The 22,421-nt window shown below is 45.3% G+C and overlaps 1 long non-coding RNA gene across 1 annotated transcript; it reads left to right on the top strand.

Annotated features, from left to right (window-relative positions):
• Positions 1-13,139: 13,139 nt before the first annotated feature.
• LOC131382936 (uncharacterized) lies at positions 13,140-22,420 on the top strand. Its single transcript, XR_009212564.1, has 3 exons — positions 13,140-13,187; positions 15,508-15,579; positions 22,237-22,420. It is a non-coding gene; the product is annotated as an uncharacterized LOC131382936 (long non-coding RNA).
• Position 22,421: the final 1 nt, after the last annotated feature.

Raw genomic sequence — 22,421 nt, 5'->3', positions numbered from 1 at the left:
CTCAGTGGTCGGACTGAGAAGAAGTTCCAAAGCACTTCCCAAAGCCAAATTGCACCAAAAAAAAGGTCGTGGTCACTGTTTGGTGGTCTGCTGCTGGTCTCATCTACTATGGCTTTCTGAATCCTGGCAAAACCATTGCATCTGAGAAGCATGCATTGAAAACTGCAACGCCTGCAAGCCAGCATTGGTCCACAGAAAGGGCCCAATTATTCTCCATGACGATGCCTGACCACACGTTGTACAACCAATGTTCAAAAGTTGAATGAACTGGGCTACGAAGTTTTGCCTCATCTGCCATATTCACCTGACCTCTCACCAACCGACTACTACTTCTTCAAGCATCTCGACAATTTTTTGCGGGAAAACACTTGCACAGCCAGCAGGATGCAGAAAATGCTTTCCAAGTGTTCGTTTAATCCCAAAGCATGAATTTTTATGCTGCAGGAATAAACAAACATTTCTCATTGGCAAAAATGTGTAATGATTCCTATTTTGATCAATGAAGATGTGTTTGAACCTAGTTATAATAATTTGAAATTCACAGTCTAAAACCACAATTACTTTTGTACCAACATATACATATATATATATATATATCTTATATAATATATATTCTGCAACTTTGCTAAACTTGTTTATTAGCTTAAATAGTTTATTTCATGCATGGCTTTTTTGGGGTTTTCTATATATTAAGATCATGTCATTTTCAAATAGAGGAAGTTTTATGCCTTCTTTTACAATCTGCATGGCTTTTATTTCTTTTTCTTGCCTAATTGCCCTGGCTAGAACTTCTAGTACCATGTTAGATGGAAGTACTGAGAGCAGGCATTCTTATCTAGTTTCTGATTTGGGAGGAAGGTTTTAGTCTTTCACCACTGACTATATTGTTAACTATGGATTTCCATACATGCCCTTAAGGTTGAGGAAGTTCTCTTGTATTTCTAGTTCATTGAACTGTACATTTCTCCCCTCTATTCTGTCAGCTTTTGCTTTCTATATTTTGGGGGCTCTGTTAGATGTATATTATTTATAGCTGTTACAATCTTCTCATAAGATTGACCCTTTTATCATTATATAATCTCCTTCTTTGTCTCTTACAACAATTTTTGCCTTAAAGTCTATTTTATCTGATGTTAGCGTAGCTATTCCAGTTCTCTTTTGGTTACTGTTTTCTATAATATCTTCTTCTGTCTTCCCACTTTCACCCTATTTGCTTCTTTTAATGTAAAGCAAATCTCATAAACAGCATATAGTTCTACCAAACCTTGTCTTCTAAATGGAGAGTTAAACCAATTTTCTTTCAAAGTTATTGTTACAGAAAGGCTTTCATTTTGCTATTTGTTCTCTATGTCTTATATCTCTTTTGTTCCTCAGTTCTATAATCACTGCCTTCTTTTGTGTTAAGTAGATATTTTCCAGGATACTGCTTTCATCCCCTTGTTTCTTTTGGTATATATTTTTTCTTAGTGGTTGCCATGGATTTTATAATTAACATCTTAATTTATAACATTCTAGTTCAGATTCATACCAACTTAGCTTCAACAGTATTCAAAGTCTTTGATTCTATATTGGTCTGCTCCTTTTTTATGTTGTTATTGTCACAAATTACATCTTTGTACATTGTGTGCCTATCAACATAGGTTTGTAGTTATTATTTTGTGCAATTGTTTGTTTTTTAAATTATATAGGAAAAAGAGGAATTACAAACCAAAAATAGATTGATACTATTAATATGTTTTATATTTACCTATGAAGTTACCTCTAACAGTTTTCTTTATTTCACTGAATGGATTTGAGTTATTATCTGAAAGACATTTCAGCTCAACAGGCTCTATTTAGTATTTCTTCTAGGGAAGATCTACTAGTGACTAATTCTTTTCATTTTTGTTTATATGGGAATATCTTGATTTCTCCTTCATTTTTGGAGGATAGTTTTGCCAGATATAGAATTCTTGGGGTAGCTTTTTTATCTCTTTCAGTATTTTACATGTATCTTCCCACTGCCTTCTGGCCTCCATTGTTTCTGACAAAAAAATCAGCTGTTAATCTTATTAACAATTGCACATTGTGTGTTGCTTCTCTCTTGTTGCTTTCAATATTCTCATCATTGAATATACAATTTGACTATACTCTGTCTCAGAGTGGATCTCTTTGAATTTATCCTACCTGGAGCTTGCTGAACTTCTTGGGTGTATAGATTAATATTATCATCAAAATTGGGAAATTCTCAGTCATTATTTCTTTAAATATTCCTTCTATCCCTCTCTTCTCCCCTGGGATTCCCATTATGCATATGTTAGTTTGCTTGATGGCATTCCACAGTTTTCTTAGGTGGTTCACTTTTCTTCTTCTTTTTTCCTTTCTGTACCTCAGGCTGGATTGTCTTAATTAGCCTATTTTTAAATTTGTTGATTCTTTTGTCTGCTCACATATGCTTTTGAGTGCATCTAGTGAATTTTTCATCTTGATTATTGTACTTTTAAACTCCATAATTTATATCTGACTCCTTTCTAAAATTTCTATCCCTTACTGACATTCTCTCTTTGGTAATATGTCATTCTGATGTGTGTGTGTGTGTGTGTGTGTGTGTGTGTGTGTGTGTGTGTTTTCTGTACATGATTTCCTTTAGCTCTTTGAGCATGTTTACAATAGTTGATTTAAAGTCTTGGTCCAGTAAGTCCAACATTTAGGTGTCCTCAGGAACTGCTGATTGCTCTTCTTCCTGTGTATGGGCCATACTTTCTTGTTTCTTTGCATGCCTCATAATTTTTGCTTTTGTTGTTGAAAACTGGACATTTTGGACATTACAATTTGACAACTCTGGAAATCAGATTCCCCTCCCTTCCAGAGGTGTTTTTTATTTGTTTTTTTTTTTTTAATTGCTGCTTGGTGTACTACTTGTTTGTTTAATGATGTCTCTGAACTAATTTTGTAAAGTCTGCATTTTCTGTCATTTCTGACTACTGAAGTCTCTGCTCTATTAGCTTAGTAGTCAGCTAGTGATTGAGCAGAGGTTTTCTTAAACGTCTGGAACAGGCCAGGTGGAGTGGTTTATGCCTGTAATCTCAACACTTTGGAGGCCATGGTGGGAAGATTGCTTGAGTCCAGGTGTTCAAGACCAGCCTGGGCAAAATAGTGAGACCCTGTCTCTACAAAACAAACAAACAAACAAGCAAAACCCAAAATAGCCAAGAATGGGGCACACGCCTGCAGTCCCAGCTATGCAGGAGGCTGAGGTGAGAGAATCACTTGAGCCCGGAAGTTGAGGTTGCAGTGAGCTATGATTGCTCCACTGCACTCAAGCCTGAGCAAAAGAGTGAGCCTTATCTCAAAAGAGAGAGAGAGAGAAATGTCTGAAACCAACAAATGAATAAACAAAATAAATCTTCTGGTCTTTGAAAATGAGCTTTGTGTGTGTGTTGGAGGATACCCTCAGCACTCAGCCAGGCAGCTGACAACTCTACCTCAGCCTTTACTCCCTACTTATGCCCCATCTGAAGGTCAGCCAGAGGTGGGAGCTTAGGACTTCCTCAGGTCTTTCCTGAGCGTATGACTAGCCTTGGACATGCATATGGTCTTCTAGATTCTCAAGAAAGTCTCAGAACTTTCCAAACCCCTTATTTACCGAAGCATTTTATTGCCCAGCTTGGTTTTGTTTAGTCTATTGTTTGCCCCAACTGATAGCAGCGACAAAATATATAAGTATAAGAGAAGGTCCTTTGCCCTAAAAAGGTCACAATACTTAGGATGAATGGAAATTCTTAACAAAATATTCTGCTTCTACATAACAGTAAAATATTACACCCTTCCTTCCACCTTTCAGACTTTCTGCCCTCCTCTCTCTTCCTTCCCCCATCCTCCCTCCCCGACTTCCTTCTCTCCTTCCACAAATGTAAGATGTGCTAGGCACTGTCTACACAATGAAAGTAAAGTACTAAACAAAACAGACTTGGTTTTTAGTCTTAAGAGACTTACAATCTGGTGGCTGAGTCAAAAATTCAAAAGCATTCACAAATGATGAATTACCATTGAATCTAGGTAATAACAGAGGCTTATGATCTAAACTCAGAGGTCATGAATTGTATCCTTAAAGAAAAAAAAAAAAACACTTGGCCAGGCACGGCAGCTCACGCCTGTAATCCCAGCACTTTGGGAAGCTGAGGTGGGTGGATGACCCGAGGTCAGGAGTTCAAGACCAGCCTGGCAAACATGGTGAAACCCCGTCTCTATAAAAATACAAACATTAGCCAGGCGTGGTGGTGCATGCCTGTAATCCCAGCTACTTGGGAGGCTCAGGCAGGAGAATCGCTTGAACCCAGGAGGCGGAGGTTGCAGCGAGCCAAGATTGCGCCACTGCACTCCAGCCTGGGTGACAAAAAAAGACTCTGTCTCAAACAAACAAACAAACAAGCAAACAGAAACATTTAATGTGGATTAAGAAAGGGAAATAAGACTGATTCAAGAGAAGTAAGGGGTGCATTCAGGAGGAAGGACTGGGAGATATGCAAAGGCCATGGGGGAGGAGTAAACGTGAGAGTGGGCCATGGAAAGCAGGCCAGTGCTGAGAGGGAAGGGAGGCAATGGAACACGGCAGGAGTTAAAAAGGAACCGAGCAGGCCTGTGCCATCCAGGGTCTTTTTTTTTTTTGAGATGGATTCTTGCTCTGGTTCCTGGGCTGGAGAGCAGTGGCATGATCTTGGCTCACTGCAACCTCCACTTCCCAGGTTCAAGCAATTCTCTTGTCTCAGCCTCCCGAGTAGCTAGGAGTACAGGCATGTGCCATCACGCCCGGCTAATTTTCATATTTTTAGTAGAGATGGGGTTTTTCCATGTTGGCCAGGCTGGTCTCGAACTCCTGACCTCAGGTGATCCACCCACCTCAGCCTCCCAAAGTACTGAGATTACAGACCTGAGCCACCACACCCAGCCCCCATCTGGGGTCTTGAGTTACAGATTTGGACTTTACCCTAAAAGCAATGGAAGCTGTAAGAATCATAATCCCCAGTGGGAAAGGCTGTCCACACTAATACTCTGAGACTCCAACGTGTCTCAGAATGTAACTTTTTTCCTATAACTAATGTCAGCTTACCTTGTCCCTCCACTGCAGGGGAATTAAAAAAAAAAAAAACTCATACTTGACGTTCTTAATTTAAATTCAATTTAAAATAATCTCTTTAAGGTTAATTCTTTGAGGCAAATATTTGGTCTTTTCAGAATGTAATCTCAGTTAATTCTGGGTTTTTCTCAGCCCATCTTCAGCCCCTCTCCCTGCAACAGCCTAGCTAGTCATTGCTGCGGTAGTTGTTTGTTTGTTTGTTGTGGCAGGGCTCTGTTTCACCCTGGCATGATGGGACAGGCACGTCCAATGGGCTTCTCCTCCTTATGTCACTCCTTGCTCTCACCAACCTCTCCAGAGATGTTTCCAATCCCTGGTCCCTGGTGGCTGGTACCTGCTGAGGTGAAGCTGGGCCCCCTGGTTCCTGCCAGTCCTCACACTCTCTAGCCTCCTTCCTCTGCCTTCCCTCCCTGACCATGTGATAAGCCAAACTCTTTGGAGTTAAGGTTGAACCATCAGACAGTGGTCCCTGCATTCCGATCCAGTCATTCGGATGGGTTGCTTTGATGCACCCCATGCTCACGCCCATGCTAGGATAACTACTTTGTTCCAGTCTGCCCAAGAATTTCCAGTTTTAAAAGTGGAAGTTCCATGCCTGGAAAGCCCTTTGGGGTCAGGCTATTCAAATTTCTTGGGGCCTCAACACCTATTCTTCCTGTGGCCGGTGGCTGGAAGTCAGGTGGCCAGGGTTAGGGGTTACAAAAAGAATATACACTGCTCCAGATAAGGAAGTAAAGTGGTCCACACTTAGTCATAAGACTTCAATGTAGATTTCATTCCACCTTGCTGAGAATACATAACATCCTCGCTTGTATATTTGCCAAGAAGAGGCGATTCACAGCATAAATGAAGATGATAAAAATAAATAAATAAATAAATAGATCACATGCTTTAAAGTGTAGGGATTAAGTAGCTAAGCCTTATGCTGATGTCAGAAGAAAAATAAGAATCTTAGGTCATGTATCTAAGTTTAAACAAACATCATCTAATTCTTATTTATTTGGATAACACTTTGGAGCAGCAGGAAAAAAGTCAAATGTTGCAGTTTCGGCATCAAAAACATATGTAAAGAAGCTGTTACTAACCCACGCAGTTGATGGGAACTGCCCTTTTGGAAGGGGTATGGAAGAATGCCTTTGTGCTGCAGAGTTTTTATGTTCTTGACTTACCAGATCAAGGACAGATGTGAATGTATTTTCAACTTCATAACCAACAGGGAGTATTGCAACCTAAGCAGCTGGGGAAGAAAGCTGTGTATAATACAACGTTCTTTCTAGAAACTGACTTTTATTTTAATAGGCAAACTGGGAGCCATTGAGGGTGTATATTTTGATTCACTGGGAGAAATATGGTTTGGGGGTGTAAGGTGGGGACATCTTGGAGTTTCTCCTGGTGTTAGATGTCCCTTTTGGTCCCTGACAGAAGAGGTCCCTCTTTAAATTAGTGCCCGGCTGTGTTTTTTGTCAGGGACCCAAACCTGGCAGGAACACAATTTGGAGGTAGAATCTGCACATAGGATTACTAGGTGCCAAGTCCTGTGCTATGCTTTACATGTGTTATGTCGTTTGATTTTCAGAATGATCTTTTGAGGAAGATATTGCAGGTCCTAGGCCCTTATTCAAAAATGCTTGGGGCCTCATGTGTTTTAAAATTGACGTTTTAGGCTGGGTGTGGTAGCTCCCACCTACAATCCCAGTACTTTGGGAGGCCAAGGCCGGCGGATCACTTGAGCTCAGGAGTTTGAGACCAGCCTGGGCAACCTGACGAAATCCCATCTCTATAAATAAAATAATAAAATTGATCTTTTGGCATATGAATGATATAATAGACTTTGGGGACTCAGGTGGGGGGTGTTGGGAAGGGTGAGGGATAAAAGACTGCATATTGGGTACAGTGTACACTACTCAGGTAATGGGGGCACTAGAATCTCAGAAATCACCACTAAAGAACGTATCCATGTAACCAAAAGCCACGTGTACCCCAAAAACTATTGAAATAAAAATAAAGGTTAAAAAAAATGGAAGTTTTTCCCCTTCAGATTTTAGAAAAGGAACAATACGGGGCATGGACCATACATTATGTACCACCAGCCACCCATAGGGTCTGCAGTAGCACCCTTGGATTAAACACATTCGTATTTTGCATGAAAACTATGAATATTTACATTTGGTGTGACAAATAATTCTAATTTGCGTTGTATCAATTCAGGTCAGACTTCACCACTAAATGAGTTTTAGTGCCAAACTTTTGAAAAAAAAAAAAAAAAAAAAAAGAAGGCCTTTTCTGTTTTCAGAACTTTTTGGATTTCAGAATGACAGGTAGCAATTTTGAACCTGTATTATCGTTAATGCCCAGTCAACAGATAAGGAAACTGAGGTTGAATGTGTCCATTTGCTATATCTCGCTGTCTTCTAATTTTCAGCAACTGTTTCAAGATTTACTCCATCTCTTTTGGGCCAATACTCATGTCTTTTTTGAATCTGAGTTTAGCCACTCCAGGCTGTGGCCCAGCCCCTGCCAGTCCTTCTCCCTGGATTCACCAGCCGGCGGCTGTGGCTGAGTCTCCAGTGCCCAGCTGGGTTCCCCACCCATCAACATGGGGACTTGCCTTCCTCTCTCCCTTGATCTAAACTTGATTCTTTCTCCTTGTCTCCTCAAAAAGGAATATCGCTGAGCAAACAAAAGGCAAAAATATGTTTCACTTTTACTAAAATGAAACACTTATGGACTCTTCTGCCTGGGACTCCCACCATGGGTTGGGAGCTGTTACTGGTGTCTCCAGAACATTCTGCATCTGTCAGACAGTAAATGTTTTGAAGGAGCAGGGAAGGCACTCTGTCCAAATGCACACATACATAAGAAACACTGGCTTGCAGGTGGTTCAGAGAATAAAGGAGTCAAATGGTCGTAATAGAGGCGGGTGGGCCTTGCCGTGACTGTGAGTTGCACACGGGTACACACAGGGCAGAAGTAGTTGCAGGTGAGGCCCAGGTGAACCCTGCATGCAGGCAGCAGGTGGTAAGATGGTGAGTTGGGTCCCTTCACCCATGGGAGGGAGTGTGGGTGGCTGAGAGTAGGGGATGGCAGAGTCCACATCAGCTCAAAACCAGAAGCATCTGTGATTGTTGATGCCCTCTCTTTCCTAATTTCTAGCCAAGGGGAAGTGAGTGGTCCAGAACCAGGAGGTCAAAGCTATTGAGGAATTAGGTGGGTGTGTGGGGCTGGGCATGGTGGCACTCCCTGCTCTGGCTGGGATGCTGTTCCTCACGGTGATGGATGACTGCTGGTTCCTCAATGAATCACCAATTACCAGCTAACAGGGATTTGTGGGCCCTTGCTGGTGGCTCTGTGGGGCTGCAGAGAGTTGGGGAACCAGCAAATTTGACTTCTGCCTCCTCAGACAGCTCGTGACTGCCTTTCAAGAAGGTAAAAAAGCTTCACTATTCAGAAAGCGAGCGGCCGAGAGAGCTAGGGATAGAAGAGCAAGCAAGCTCAATCAAGCCTCAGCAGAAAGAAAACTTTTGCTGAACTGCCGAAGTTCTGTAGTTTACTTGGCTCCCCCGCTGACCCAGCTAATGTTCTAACTTTCAAAGAACCAGGTAGGAGTCTGACATGCTCACGGAGAAAAGAGACAGAAAAATCAAATCTTCCCTGAGAACTTTTAAAGTTACTTTCTTCTCTCCATTTCTGAAGGGACTTAGGTCCAAGTTCTTGCCCAGAGAAAAATTGCTCCTGAGAGCTCAGGGAGTGCAGAGAGAGCGTGTACTTGGGAAGATGCCCCCAAGGACAGAGGGAATTCTGATGAGGATCCTATAAGCAAGGGATGATGCAGATAACAATACGCCACCCTGGCACCCAATGGCTCTGAGCCAGGCCCTGTGCTGAGGCTGAATGTGGGGAACATTATGCTTTGTTATCAATTCTAAAACAAGCCTCCACTTCATATTTTGATATCACCAACATTTGGATGACTCTTACAATTCATGGCATGTCAGCATTAAATCCTAGTTTAATTCACAACTTTTTTTTTTTTACTTTTTCCAATGGTATTTAAAATAATAGTGCATTTTATCACCTGTGGCATCTTAGATTTCTGCAAGCCAGGCTATACACTATCTTACATATGAGACCTGGAGAGGTTAGGAGACCTGCCCAAGGCCACACAGCCACTATTTGGACTTGAAACGAGGTGTATCTGGCTCTCAATCACTGGCTTTCAGTGGGACTGGAGCTGGAGGTCCCATCCTTGCAGGGAAGGGAATGTCCACTCTCCAGGCAAGCATGAGGAGGGACAGGAGGTCTTGCAAATCTGGCCCAGCCTGCTGGGCTACTGAATGGGAGGTGCGGTGGTGGGAAGCCGACAGCACAGGGCTGGTCTCTATTGCCTGCACACAGGATTCTCTTTTTGTCACTGCTTAGCTCTTAAGCATCAGTTCGTTTTCAGAATCTGCCTCTGACTTAGAGTCACTTTAACTCAGAGTAACCACATTGTCAAAGAAAAAAATAATGGGAATCTTTTGGATCAAAAGTGACTAATTCTTTCAGGGAGGCAACGTGGAACTGGAAAGAGGCCAAAGATTGAAGTTCGATACGTCCGGATTTGAATCCTGATTCTTGCTGCTAAAAGCAAGCTGGCAAGTTGCCAAGACTCTCTGAGCCCCGGTGTTTTCATCTGTAAGATGGTAACAATGATGCCACCTACCTGGAAGTACTGCTGTGAAGATGTGTGTGGAAAATGTCTGCGGTATGGTAGGTGCTTGTTAATCAAAGTTACTATTTCATTATTATTCTTATCTCTTATCCTGAGGAGGAGGATGATGATGATGATGATGAAGATAATGATGATGATGATGAATGGACCCAGCAGGGCCTTCTCTCAGTTGTCACACATCTCTGACACTCTCTCCTCCTGGGGCTCAGCCACCCCTGTCCACTTTGCTCCCCAGTTGCTGGGTGGATGTCCTCGCTCTCACCCTCCTGGCCAGAGTTGCAGCCCTGACTGCCATCCAGGCAAACCCTCTACGGCCCAGCATGCCCAGGCTCTGGATCCCTTTGAGAATGGCCCCTTCTGTGAAGAGGTGGCTGAGAGGGGCCATGACGGTCCCTTTCACGCCCCCAGGGGCCGGCTCCCACGTGGCACTTCCTCCTTTGCTCATTTCAGGCCTCTCAACTCCCAGCTTTTGTGGATTAAAGGGCAGCACCAGAGGAAACAGCAGTGACAGCCTTTCCCACTAGTGTCTGGGTGTTGTTCACCCACTGGGGTTTCCTACTGAGGGATGGAGGGCACTCACCTTCCCCTGTGGGGTCCTTGGGAGGTTAAGTTGTAGCCCTTTGCCCAGGTGCTCCCAGTGCCCCGACATACCTAATGTGCCCCCAAGACACTCATGCAAGTTGGAGTCCACAACTTAGGCCCTCACTTGGGACCCAGGTATACAGACAGTTACCTCTGTATTCTGTCAACCTCACCACAAGCCAACAGAGGCCCAGAGAGGTTAAGTGTCAAGTCCAAGTTCACACAGCCAAGATGCAGACAGAGGCTAGATTTGAATGGCCATGTGAGCTCTGGCCCTTTCCTATACCCAGTGACTCAGGTCAACTGACAGGATGGCTGTTGTTCGCCATAGAATCTGGGCAAGGCTTAAGCAGCAGAAAAGGGAAAAGGGCCATTTGGGGAAAAGAGCTCAGGGAGAAGAAGCAGGGCTAGAAACCTACCTGCTTGGGGACTGTGGCTGCTTTTCTGAGGACAGAGCTGGGCCCTCAGCCCGCCTCCAGCCCAGTGCAGGAGGGGGCTGGGAGGGCCCCTCATGTTCCTGCCCAGCCTTGCGCAGGCCCCTTTGGGCTTGCTCCAGAGGAAGACCCTGAATGGCCTGGCTGGAAGCTCCCACAAATCTGCTCAGGAAGGCTATCATCACAAGAACTTTCTAGAAAAGGAGGTCCCCATTGCTCCCTTTTAGCCAGTGCCTAGAGCTCCACTCCCATGGATGGTTATAAACCTGACCAAAGAAGACAGGGGAGAGTTTCAGGAATCTCATTCCAAAAATAGCCATCAAATTTCAAATTCCAGCCCACAGCAAGCAGTACAAAGATTCATATCCGCTCCAGTGATGTCTGTGGCTGTCATTCCCCCCTCCCTTTGTCTGGGATTCCTGCCTCAGCCCCCGCACCGGCCCCTGCCATCTCTATTTAGTGAGCTCTCAGACCTCCTCCAAGACCCTGTGCAAACGTCACCTCCTCAGAGATGCCCTCCTGACTCTCTTAGAGCACAGGGCCTCCTCTGGTGCTTCCGATGCCTCTTGGAAACCTGTACTAGGGCTCTTGGTGTACTTGCCCATCATCTCCCCTAGATAATACAGTGCTTGTAATACAGTAGGTGCTCAATAAATGCAGGCGGAACAAATGCATGCATGAATAAATGGCCATTTTAGCTTCGTTTATGCTGGAAGTTGCAGGGAAGTCATTAGATCTTTGCATCAGCCTGTTGAGGTGCGCTTTGTCTGAAGATTGTATGACAGTGGCCATAATAAAAGGAACAATAACTGCTGCCAAGGTGTGCAGCAATGTCAAAAGCAAGGTCTGCTCGCTTGTGAAGCCTGGATGGAGAGGCTGGGCAGACTTGGTCCTGGTAGCCTTGTCTTTACTGTCCTCTTGTGGCCAAAAGTTGCTGCTGCATCTGGAAAAGCTGGCAATTTCAATGAGGCCACAGAGGGAGATATTTTTACCTGCTGAAACACAATCTTTTTGGGATCCCTGAGTCATTTTGAGCCCAGTTCCCCATAGACTGTATATAATGTGATCCTCCTTCTCGGGCCTTGAAAATATGTTAAAATAAATAATAAACAGCAATTGATAGGACCTGAGCAGCCGCAAAAAGAGCATTAGAGACTCCATCAACTCTGACTCAGGCCTGTGTTAGGTACTTGGGTGTGGAAGGGAAAAATATAACAAAGTGTGTGACAAATTTATGCACTCAGAGACTTTGCTGTCTATTTCTAGCACCTTCATCAAAAGTGAACAATACCATACACTACTAAACAAAAATACCCATTCGTCTAGTAGCCAAGGTTTGGAATCAAACGGCCCTGGATGTGTATCCTGGCCCCACCATTGAGTGCCTAGGTGACCTCGAAGGAGTCACTTCGTTGCTCTGAATGTGGTTTCCTCATCTGCAAAATGGCCTTTTAGGTGTACCTCCTTCCTCCTTCGCAAAACTATAATGATTAACTGAGATGATATGTGTCAAGCCTTAGCATGGTGCCAGCACAGAGTAAGTTCTCATAAAAGCTAGCCATTATTGTTAGAAGCCATTTTAATTGTCTGGTGCAGAGAGAGAACAGGGTGAGATGTGATAAAAACCTGGGTAAATAGACTCCTCACCATGGTTTGTTTTTTTGTTTGTTTGTTTTTTGTTTTGTTTTGTTTTTTTGAGACAGTGTTTTGCTCTGTCACCCAGGCTGGAGTGCAGTGGCACAATCTTGGCTCACTACAGCCTCCACCTCCTGGGTTCAAGCAATTCTCCTGCCTCAGGCTCCTGAGTAGCTGGGACTATAGGCATGTGCCATCATGCCCGGCTGATTTTTGTATTTTTAGTAGAGACAGGGTTTTGCCATGTTTGCCAGGCTGGTTTTGAGCTCCTGGCCTCAAGCGATCCACCTGCCTCAGCTTCCCAAAGTGCTAGAATTACAGGCATTAGCCACCGAGCCCAGCCCCACCATGGCTTTTTTAAAGGCAGATATCTCAGGTATTTTTCTTCTCAGAGCCCATTGCAATCATGTGTTTATTATTAATATGATAAATTGGTCATGGGCAAGGTGATCCATAGGGCTGCCATTGTCCCAGGCTGCATGGAGGAGGCAGGCTGCTATCACTTGGCTCTAGCCAGAGTCTATTTACTTCACTCTTTCCCTCCTTACACATGGCAGACATCACTAATCAATTACAGATCTCCTTCACATAGATCATGAATATAATTTCAGAATTATTCTCATAATACAGCTCCAGGCAGTTATAACAGTTAAGCAGAATGGGAAAATGGCATACGATCTAATTTACCTTTCCAGCTCTTGGCACATGGGTAGGTTAAAGATGTATAGAGGAAGGAGGAGAGCATTTTAGCTGGAGGCAGTAAAGGAAGTTGAATTATGAGTGAGAGATAGATCTGATAGGAAAAGGAAGGAAATTAAAGACAGGCTGGGTTATGGAGCCCCTTGACTTCAGGCTGACTTAAAGCAGTAGGCAACAGGGAATCGCCAAAGGCTGCTGGGCAATAACTGTGGTAACGGTCCTTTGGGGGCAAGATCTCTCTGGCAGCCAGTGCCAGGTGGATTGCAAAGGGACTGAGTAGGAGGGCTGGAACTCAGGACAAGGTGCTGAGGGATGCTGGAAAGGAAAGCTTGGTGGACGCGCTGACTCCTGGCACATTGAGATTGAAGAAAGTGGTGCCATCCAAATGGTTTCTCCGACCTTGAGCTCCACAGGCTGGGAGAATAACAGCACCTCCACCAGGAAGTGGGGTCGGGCACCGAGGAGAGAATGTGCTTTGTTTCAGGCATGTGGAGTTGGAGAGGCTTTGGGACATCTATGCAATTTCCTGTGGGCAGCTGTAAATGGGAGACTGGAGCCAGAGCTAGAGCTACAGATATTAGAGAGAAAAGAGAGAAAAAAAGTTCATGCTTTCTGGGCCCAGCCTCGCTTTTACTCAAAGCAGTTTGGGTAGGAAAAGAAAGAGCACATTCAGGAAAAAGACGAACTGGGTGAAGGTCATGGCTTAATTAAGAGGCATTCACTGCGATATGGTTATTCCAAAAGACACTGCATATCTGGGTCAAGTATCCTTTTCACAATAACACCTAAAATGAGTAGGAAAAATTTTTTTGGTAATAGGGAACAGTAAGTCTCATGCACAGGACTCCTAATGTCCCTGTTGCTAAGAAAGAAAGTACATATTTCACTGAAATACCCGAACAATCAGAAGGGAGGTCAGAGGGACAATTCCTTTATTAGAAGGCTCCATTTCCTAATGGGTAATAAAGTCACTTGGACTCTAAGGTCAAACAGACCTAGATTTGAACCTCAGCTCCACTACTTCCTTGCTGCGTGACCTTGGGCAAGATACTTAACCTCTTTGAACCTTGGTTCCTTCATCCATAAAGTGGAGGTAATAGAGTACCTAATTCACACGGCTGTGGTGGTAACCAAATGAAATAATGCATATAAAAGTCTAGTCTAGTACTGGACACATAACAAGCATTGAGTGCATGAGAATTGTCTTTTATCCAATACCTAACATTTTAAAGATTTTAAACAGGCAGTGCATGTTTTCATCACTGACATGATTTCTGGGAAGTCCTCTGAGGGACACAGAGAAAATCTACCCTGACATGAACCAACAGGGTGCATTTCTTTTAAGTCCTCCAGAAAGGGATGAAGTAGGAGAGGCTTCAGGAATCCATAGATTAACAGCAGCTGGCCATGGTCCATCAGTGTGTTCTTCTGGGAGGGGCTGGAGGGTTCCATTGTCTGATCTCCTGTGTCTTTGCCATTTCCACCAGTTTACATGATGCAGGCATTCCTGAGGGGTCACATGGACCTGTGCTATGGGCCCCTTGACCTGTAGGTGGGGATGCTGTACCAAACCAAAGGAGACATCTCTGAGCCATGGCCAGTAAACAGAGAAGGACTTCTTGCCTCAGGCCTATTTTTGAGGAGATCTTTGGAGAATTTTTACCACTGATGGCCTGCAGCAGATTAAAAATCTGGAAGGATCTGGAAGGTTCTGGAAGGTTCCAGTTTAGGCTAGAAAGACAATGTGTTGTGGAAGGGTTAAGTGCGCTATATAATAATACCTAACATTTACTGAGCAATTATTATGTGCCAGGAACTGTTCTAGGTATGTTCCAACTTTACTCCATCCTCACTAAGACCTATCAGGGAATAACCATCCCCATTTTACAGATGGGTGACTGATGCTCAGAGACGTTAAATAGCTTGCCTCAGCTTTCACAGTTACTAAGGGGCAGATGCAACATTTGAACCCAGGGAGTCTGACTGCAGAGCCTGCACTCTTAACTACTGTGCTGTAGCCCCATGCCAGGGCTGGGCTTCAGACTCGAAGGGGAAGGGCTGTCGTGTGGGTCCTGAGCTTCTGAGGAGAGGCTCTGCGGGTAAAGGAGTTGCCCGTAAGTCCTGAGTTCCCAGAGCCTGATCCCAGATAAAGAGCTGTTCCCTTAGCTGTTCCCAGAGATGAGTCATCCTCAGGAAGCCACTGACTCTTCTCAGGGCTCCTGTCCTTTCATCTCCTTGTCCCCTTCCTGGGAATAAACAGGATATGGAGAGAATTTCTCTGATTCCTATATTTACTCAGATATTCTTCTCATCCCCAAACATCTTAATAGGAAAGGTAAAAACACCCCTGTGACGTCATTCTCCTCCCAACTAATGAGGAGCTGGAGATGGCCCCAGTGGAGGTGAGTGGCTCTCCTTGTTGAAAGTGTAACTGAGGAACACGCCCACTTGTCCCCACCTCCCCACCCACTCTAAAGAAGCCCCCAAGAGAGGGAGGGCAAGGCTGGAGTGGCAGGAAGGGAATTCTGCTCCCAGGATCCCCTGCTCCAGGAGTAGGAGCTTAAAGGGTTCATGCCAGGGGAGGGGACATGAGATTTGCACAGTGGTCTCTTGAAGCCATTGGCATGAAGGTACGATGATGCGTCTTAGCGTCTCAGGACGAATCTCAGGTAGCAGTAGTATAAAGAGTACTATGAAGAGGTATCTCAGGTCACACAGGCCTTTGGAGGATGGTGCACAGGGACCTCTGATGCTGTTCTATCCCTGGATCCTGAGCACAAGTGAGGCCAGGAATACTATGAAATAAAAGACCACCATTCATTCATTCAGGGATTCACTCATTTATTCCAGGAACATTCACTGAGAGCTTTCTCTGGGCCTAGAACACTGCTGCGAGCTAGGGGTGCAAAGCCCAAATGGACATGCTCCCCAAGGAGCCTGCTCTTAGTTAGAGAGACCCAGACCTGGCTGGAGGATCACACAGCCCCAAGTTGCTGTTTGGAAGCTCAGAGACCCATGGGAGCTTTCACTTCTGACCCCACTGGGAAGACACATTAGCAAAGTGACCTTATGTAGGGCTAGGAGGAGGTAGGTGGCAGCAGGCACCCCTCGGGGTTCCCCACTGAATGGGGTGCTCACTGACCCTGGACCCCACACTTGGCTAACACCTACTTCTTGGTTCATCCTCAGGAAGCCTTGGAGTTGGCAGGTCTTGTCCGAGTTGAAGGCATAAAGACACTCATTCCTCTCTCCTCTGTTCCCACCATCACCCAACCTATACAAACAGCACTGGGCCATGGGTAGAAAGGGGACAGGGAGCTCTGAGGTGCTTCTCTTTGGAGGGGCAGGTAGAATATCAGAGGTCAGACATTCAGATTTGAAGCCAGATCCATCTTGATTCAAATCCCAGCTTTGCCCCCTTGAGCAAGTGTCTTAATCTTTCTGAGCTTCCGCTTCCCTAACTGCAAAGAGCAGATGGTAAGAGGGCCTCCCTGGTAGGGCCCTGCAGACAGTGAAATGCAGTGATGTCTTCAAGGCTTTTAGAATAGCGCCTGGTACATTGCAGCCTGCAACAAATGGTAGCTATTATCATAATAGTATTAAGTACTTTTTTTTTTTAACCATACTCTAATTCTTTGAAAACTGGAGTGAATTTGGAGTTAGAAAACCCGGCTTAGAATTCGAGAGCCTCTTTTTCCTGGTCATAGGGAAAAGAAAGGGGTCTCTTGGGGTCTGCCCTACAGTGCTGTAAGGATCAAATGAGGCAACAGATGAGGAAGAGTTTTGTAGATCAAGTGCAGTGTAAATGGAGATGATTATGAGCCAATTGTTCCCGCAGCTTCCTCCGTCCCACCTCTGCGGTGAGCACTGCCTGCCACCCAGTGCTTCCTCCTCTCCTCTGAGGCCTTCTAGCCCCTCTTTGGCATTGAAGATTTGCAAATGGTTCTATCTTTGACTTCTCCTAGTCTCTAATGAAATGAGGCTCAAAGTTCCCTGCGGATCAGCCCTGTGTCTCACACCTTGATATATAACCAAGGGTCACTATTCATTGCACCTGGGACGTGCTAAGCATTTTGTAGGCATCATCTCATGTTTTCCTCCAAGCAACTCTTCCAGGAAAGGATCACTGTTGTCTCCATTTCCTCCATGCAAAAACTGAGACTTAGAGAAGTAAGCAACTTACCAAAGATCTAACAGCCAGTGTGTGTGTGTGACTTTTTCACCAAGACCCACAGCAGGAATTTGAACACAGATCAGTTAGACCCCAAGCCAAGCTCTTAGTCCCATACAGAGTTGGGCCCTGGTGGAAGAATTGTTTGGCCTAAAGTGTCAACAGTGCCAAGGTTGAGAAGCCCTTGCGTAGACCCAAGGATGGCCAAAAGGTTCTTAGGAAGATGGCAGCGGTTCACAGATGCAGTGCCCAAGTCTCTCTGGCCACGGAATCCCCCAGAGGTAAATATCCTCCACATTACTGCTGGCATTTCCTTCTCTACTCCACGAACTACTTCACTGGGACATATTCCAGGCCACTTCCTGCTGCTTGGCGCCTGCTGTGTGTCTAAGCTGAGGATGATGGATTTTCTGTGCTCAGGGCCATCCATGTGTGTACGCAGCCCTGACGTTGTGTGTGTATCCTACGTCCTGAAGTGTAATTTATTAGGTCTAATCCCTGTCTGGGGGAATGGTAAGTCTTCCCTCTAGACATGCTGAGGAGGGGGGAATGTGCCCATTATTATTTCATTAGGACACCACTGGGTATTCCAGGAGTCCCTGAGTAGATATCACATGTTCCTCGGGTGATTTAGAGGAGACAGCCTGGGGCCTCGTTCCTCCAAAACTCAGGAAAAAATATCCACAGATTTCCATAAATATGTCCTGGCCTCTCTTCCGATTACTAAATTCCTTTCTTTTCACCTCATGCCAATTTTGTCTTTCCACGTAAGTACAATATACAAACATTTCAAAAGAAAGCATGGGATATGTACTGTTTCCTCAACAATGCAAGCAATAGTTTCAGAAGCTAATGTCAGCCTCAAAGGTTTCCAGCCTCAAAACCTGTGTTTCTGCATCTTCTCTCTGAAATCAGCTTTGATGAAGGCTACCAGGACAAGATAGCATTTCATAGATTCTCCTTCTTTGTCCAGCTCAGCCTGTCTAAATGCAGAGTGAGGGGAAAGGCATGGAATTATCAAGAGAGGCCCAACCTCTGTTTCCCCAAGAAGGATCCATACTCTCTCAATCATCTAGCCTTGTCCTTCATTCTCCAGCCCCCTTCCCATGTGCATGGTAATCTTAACATACCCAACATGATTTGAATGTCACTGGATTCTAATTCCCCAACTCACAAGGTAGATGTTCTTCACATGTGCATTTCAACTCAGATACCTTTTGGGTCCTTTCCCTTCCCATCCTATTGAATGGAGCCTGCAACTAATTTGATTTGAGAATGAATCATGGAGGTTACTTTTCTTGATACTGCCAAGTGCTTGCACCTTGCCCACGGTTGCCTATCACTACCAGAAGCAGCTGGACCGGGAATGGGTCACAGGAGGGCTGAGGATTCAAAACCTTGGGGTCAAATCCTAACACAATAACTTGGTAACTAGATCCCTTGGGCAAGTCATTCCCCCTCTATGACCCTCAGTTTCCTCATCTGGCAAATGGGAATCTTTGTACCTACCTGACTGGGCTGTGCTGAGCAGCAAATGAAATAATGTATGTGAAAGCAGTTTTCAAACTGTAAGGGGCAACTTCGGGCCAAATGCGGTGGCTCACATCTGTAATCCCAACACTTAGGGAGGCTGAGGCAGAAGCATTGCTTGAGCTCAGGAGTTCAAGACTAGCCTGGGCAACAGAGTGAGACCCCATCTCTACTAAAAATCAAAAAAGTTAGTTGAGTATGGTGGTGTGTGCCTGTAGTCCCAGCTACTCAGGAGGCTGAGGCAGGAGGTCGAGATTGCAGTGAGCTGTGATCACCCCCACTGAACGCTGGCCTGGGCAACAGAGTGAGACCCTGTCTCGAAAAAAAAAGATTCTGCTCCAATAATAATAATACCTGACATTTACATTGTATTATGACGTTTTGCTGTGAATCAGTGGAAACAGTGGGATGATGTGGAAGGAAGTGGCTCCTCCTGTAAGGGTAAGCTCGGAGTCCCTGGGCTTAGGCTGTGCTGGGGTGAGGCCACTGTGCTGATTGTCACCATCTTATCAGCTGAGTGAGTGAAGGGAGGGGACTGGCTCTGCATGGCTGCCTCAAAGGCAGAGTCAAGGTTCAAGATTTGAACATCCTGATGATCACCCTTTTCCCAGGAAGAAGATATCTGACAAAATGAGACAACAGGACGACTCTTTCCTTCCCCTTTTGCTTGACATGCAGCAACACGGTCACAGAGGAAAGTTCACACACTAAGTTTCGAAGTCATTTCTGTTTAGCTCATCAATAGTTGCTGTGTAAGAACTATCCCATGCCTAAGAAGCATTTTAAGCCTTTTAAGCTCCAAAGATTAGGGTGCAACAGGGAGGGGTTGAGAGGAGGACAGATAAACAAGACTGGAGCGCATTCTCCATGCAGAGAAGTAGATTCTGTACTTTGGTTAGATTAATCCCCAAATTGAAACCGGCCCTGAACGTCATTCTGAGAAAGGAGAGCCGAGAGATAAGAGAAAGCCCCTTGGCAAAGCCCGGGCATTGAGCTGTTTGTGGAAATGCCGACTGCATCCTTTCCCTGCCGCCTAAGGACAGAAAGACAAGACTGCGGAGGACAAATAGAGGGTGAGAGTTTCCTTAAGGACAGTCAAGGAAACAGGAGAGGGAAAAGGAAAGGAGCAGGGGCCACAGGGGTGATGACTCCATGTTTTGTCAAAGCACCATGGCCTCTTCCCCACTGAGCCTTGGGACCACTGACCTGCCCGGACTCACACCACAGAAAGCACACACATTGGGTTATGCAAAGACCGAGTGCTGGGAAGGCCGGCCTTGCTTCCAGTCTCAGGCAAGGACACTCACAGAGGACCATCACACCCACACGAGCAAGCTAACCCCCTTTCTTGAGCATGCCTGGTTTCCAAGCTGTGGCCTTTATGAGAGAAGCAGGCTGTAGCCCCCAAAGGACTCATGTTTGTGCTTGAAGCCTGAAGATTGGCACCAAGGAGCTACTGGTACCTGGGATCTGAAAGTGGATCCCCACAGGATTCACGGCAGCGTGACTGGAATTCCTGAGTTTTCCAAAGGGCCTGAGAGCTTCCAAGGGGACATTGGAAGTCAGGCCGGGTGTGGTGGCTCACACCTGTAATCCTAGCACTTTGCGAGGCGGATCACTTGAGCTCAGAAGTTCAAGACCAGCCTGGGTAACATGGTAAGACCCCGTCTCTACAAAAAAATACAAAACTTAGCCAGGCATGGTGGTGCATGCCTATAGTCCCGGCTGCTCAGAGGGCTGAGGCAGGCATAGCACTTGACCCCAGGACGTCGAGACTACAGTGAGCAGAGATTGCGCCACTGCACTCCAGTGGGGTGACAAAGTAAGACCCTACTTCAAAAAATGAAATTAACAGTCACATGATTTTATAGTCACACCTGTAAAGACTGAATTACAATGTCTGCAGACATGGCCTTGCAAGGCCCAGCAGTCAGGAGCGGGGATGTGGCAGAACCCCGTGCCCAGGAAGGGCCTTGCAGGGAGGGGCTGACAGAGAAGCGGAGCTCCCAGAGCTGAGTGACCCGCGGGAGAAGAGGGAAAGGGCAGTAGGGGAGGGGGAGATGGCTCCCGGCTAAAGGAGAAACTGGGGTCGCTCATTCTCCCTTCTGTCTAAAGCTTCGAGGAGTGCCACGTAGAATTCAGACAGTCCAGGAGCCAAGCAAGAATGCAGGGAAATGGCAGCGATGTCTGCAGGACTCAGAGAGACTGCAGGAAGATGACAACGTGGGGCTACATGGAGAAGGTGCCCCAAGGAAGACCCTGAGCTCCCCATCTGCACCGCCCTCGGCTCTGCGAGGAAGGACACTCTGCTGAAGGGACTTGGACATCTCCGGGACCTTTTGATTTTCATGTCCTGTTTACTGACGCTGCTCAGGGCAATGTGGGTTTCTCTGTAATTAATTCTCTCTACCCACAATTGCATGGTGAAGAAAGATGTTGGGGTTGCATGGCTGACCAGGATCTGAGTTACTCCTAGAAACACAGAATGGAGTGGAACTGGAGAGAACATGCCAGAAAAAGCAACAGTCCATGCAGCTAGCCCGAAAAGCCTGGGAGAGGCACAGCATGCATAGTTACACAGTCTTAACTAGTTTTCCAGATTTTTTTTTATATAATTAGAGATGAGGGCTCACTGTGTTGCCCAGGCTGGTCTCAAACTCTTGGGCTCAAGTGCTCCACCCACCTTGACCTACCAAAGTGCTGGAATTTTAGGTGTAAGCCACTGTATCTGGCCTGTTTTCCAGATTTTTTTTTTTTTTTTTTTTTTTTGAGGCAGAGTTGCTCTGTCGCCAGGCTGGAGTGCAGTGGTACGATCTCAGCTTACTGCAAACTCTGCCTCCCAGGTTCAAGCGATTCTCCTGCCTCAGCCTCCCGACTAGCTGGGACTACAGGCGTGTGCCACCACACCCAGCTAATTTTTGTAATTTTAGTAGAGACGGGGTTTCACCATGTTGGCCGGGCTGGTCTCAATGTCCTGACCTCGTGATCCACCCGCCTTGGTCTTCCAAAATGCTGGGATTACAGGCGTAAGCCACTGTATCCAGCCTGTTTTCCAGATTTTTAAGTGGCATTTATTCCTTCTAACTTGTCCCCTTCTTCCTGCTGCAGTTTCACTTGTCCTTATCTTTTGGAGGAAACAAAATACGTGTATTAATATTTTAGAAAATATAAAATATTTTAAAAATTTATCAAAACCACAGAATTGCATACTTTTTAAATGTAAATTTTGTACCAAAGTTATATGTACACAAAATTTTAAAAATAAGTAGCACTAACTGGCTCATAATGAAAAATAATTCTCCCCTCTCAAACTCAGAGGTAACTTCTTTTTAAATGTTAAAATTGTTTCTGTTTTTAGTTCTGGTGATCACCTCCACATCTCCAAATAATGTGCTTCTACCACCACTTCTTGCTTAACCAACTATGCACTTTATCTACTGACCTTCTACCGGGATAAATGAAGACTCAGCTCACTCAAAAACTCACCCGCTTCTCCTCCATCTTTCTTCCCAAGACAGCTAAATCAGTTCTTAATTCTTCTAC

This window comes from Hylobates moloch, unplaced genomic scaffold (genome assembly GCF_009828535.3).
Source record: "Hylobates moloch isolate HMO894 unplaced genomic scaffold, HMol_V3 SCAFFOLD_3, whole genome shotgun sequence".
NCBI lineage: Eukaryota > Metazoa > Chordata > Mammalia > Primates > Hylobatidae > Hylobates > Hylobates moloch.
The sequence above is the reverse complement of the archived record's forward strand: the minus strand, read 5'-3'. Positions and strand labels throughout refer to the sequence as shown.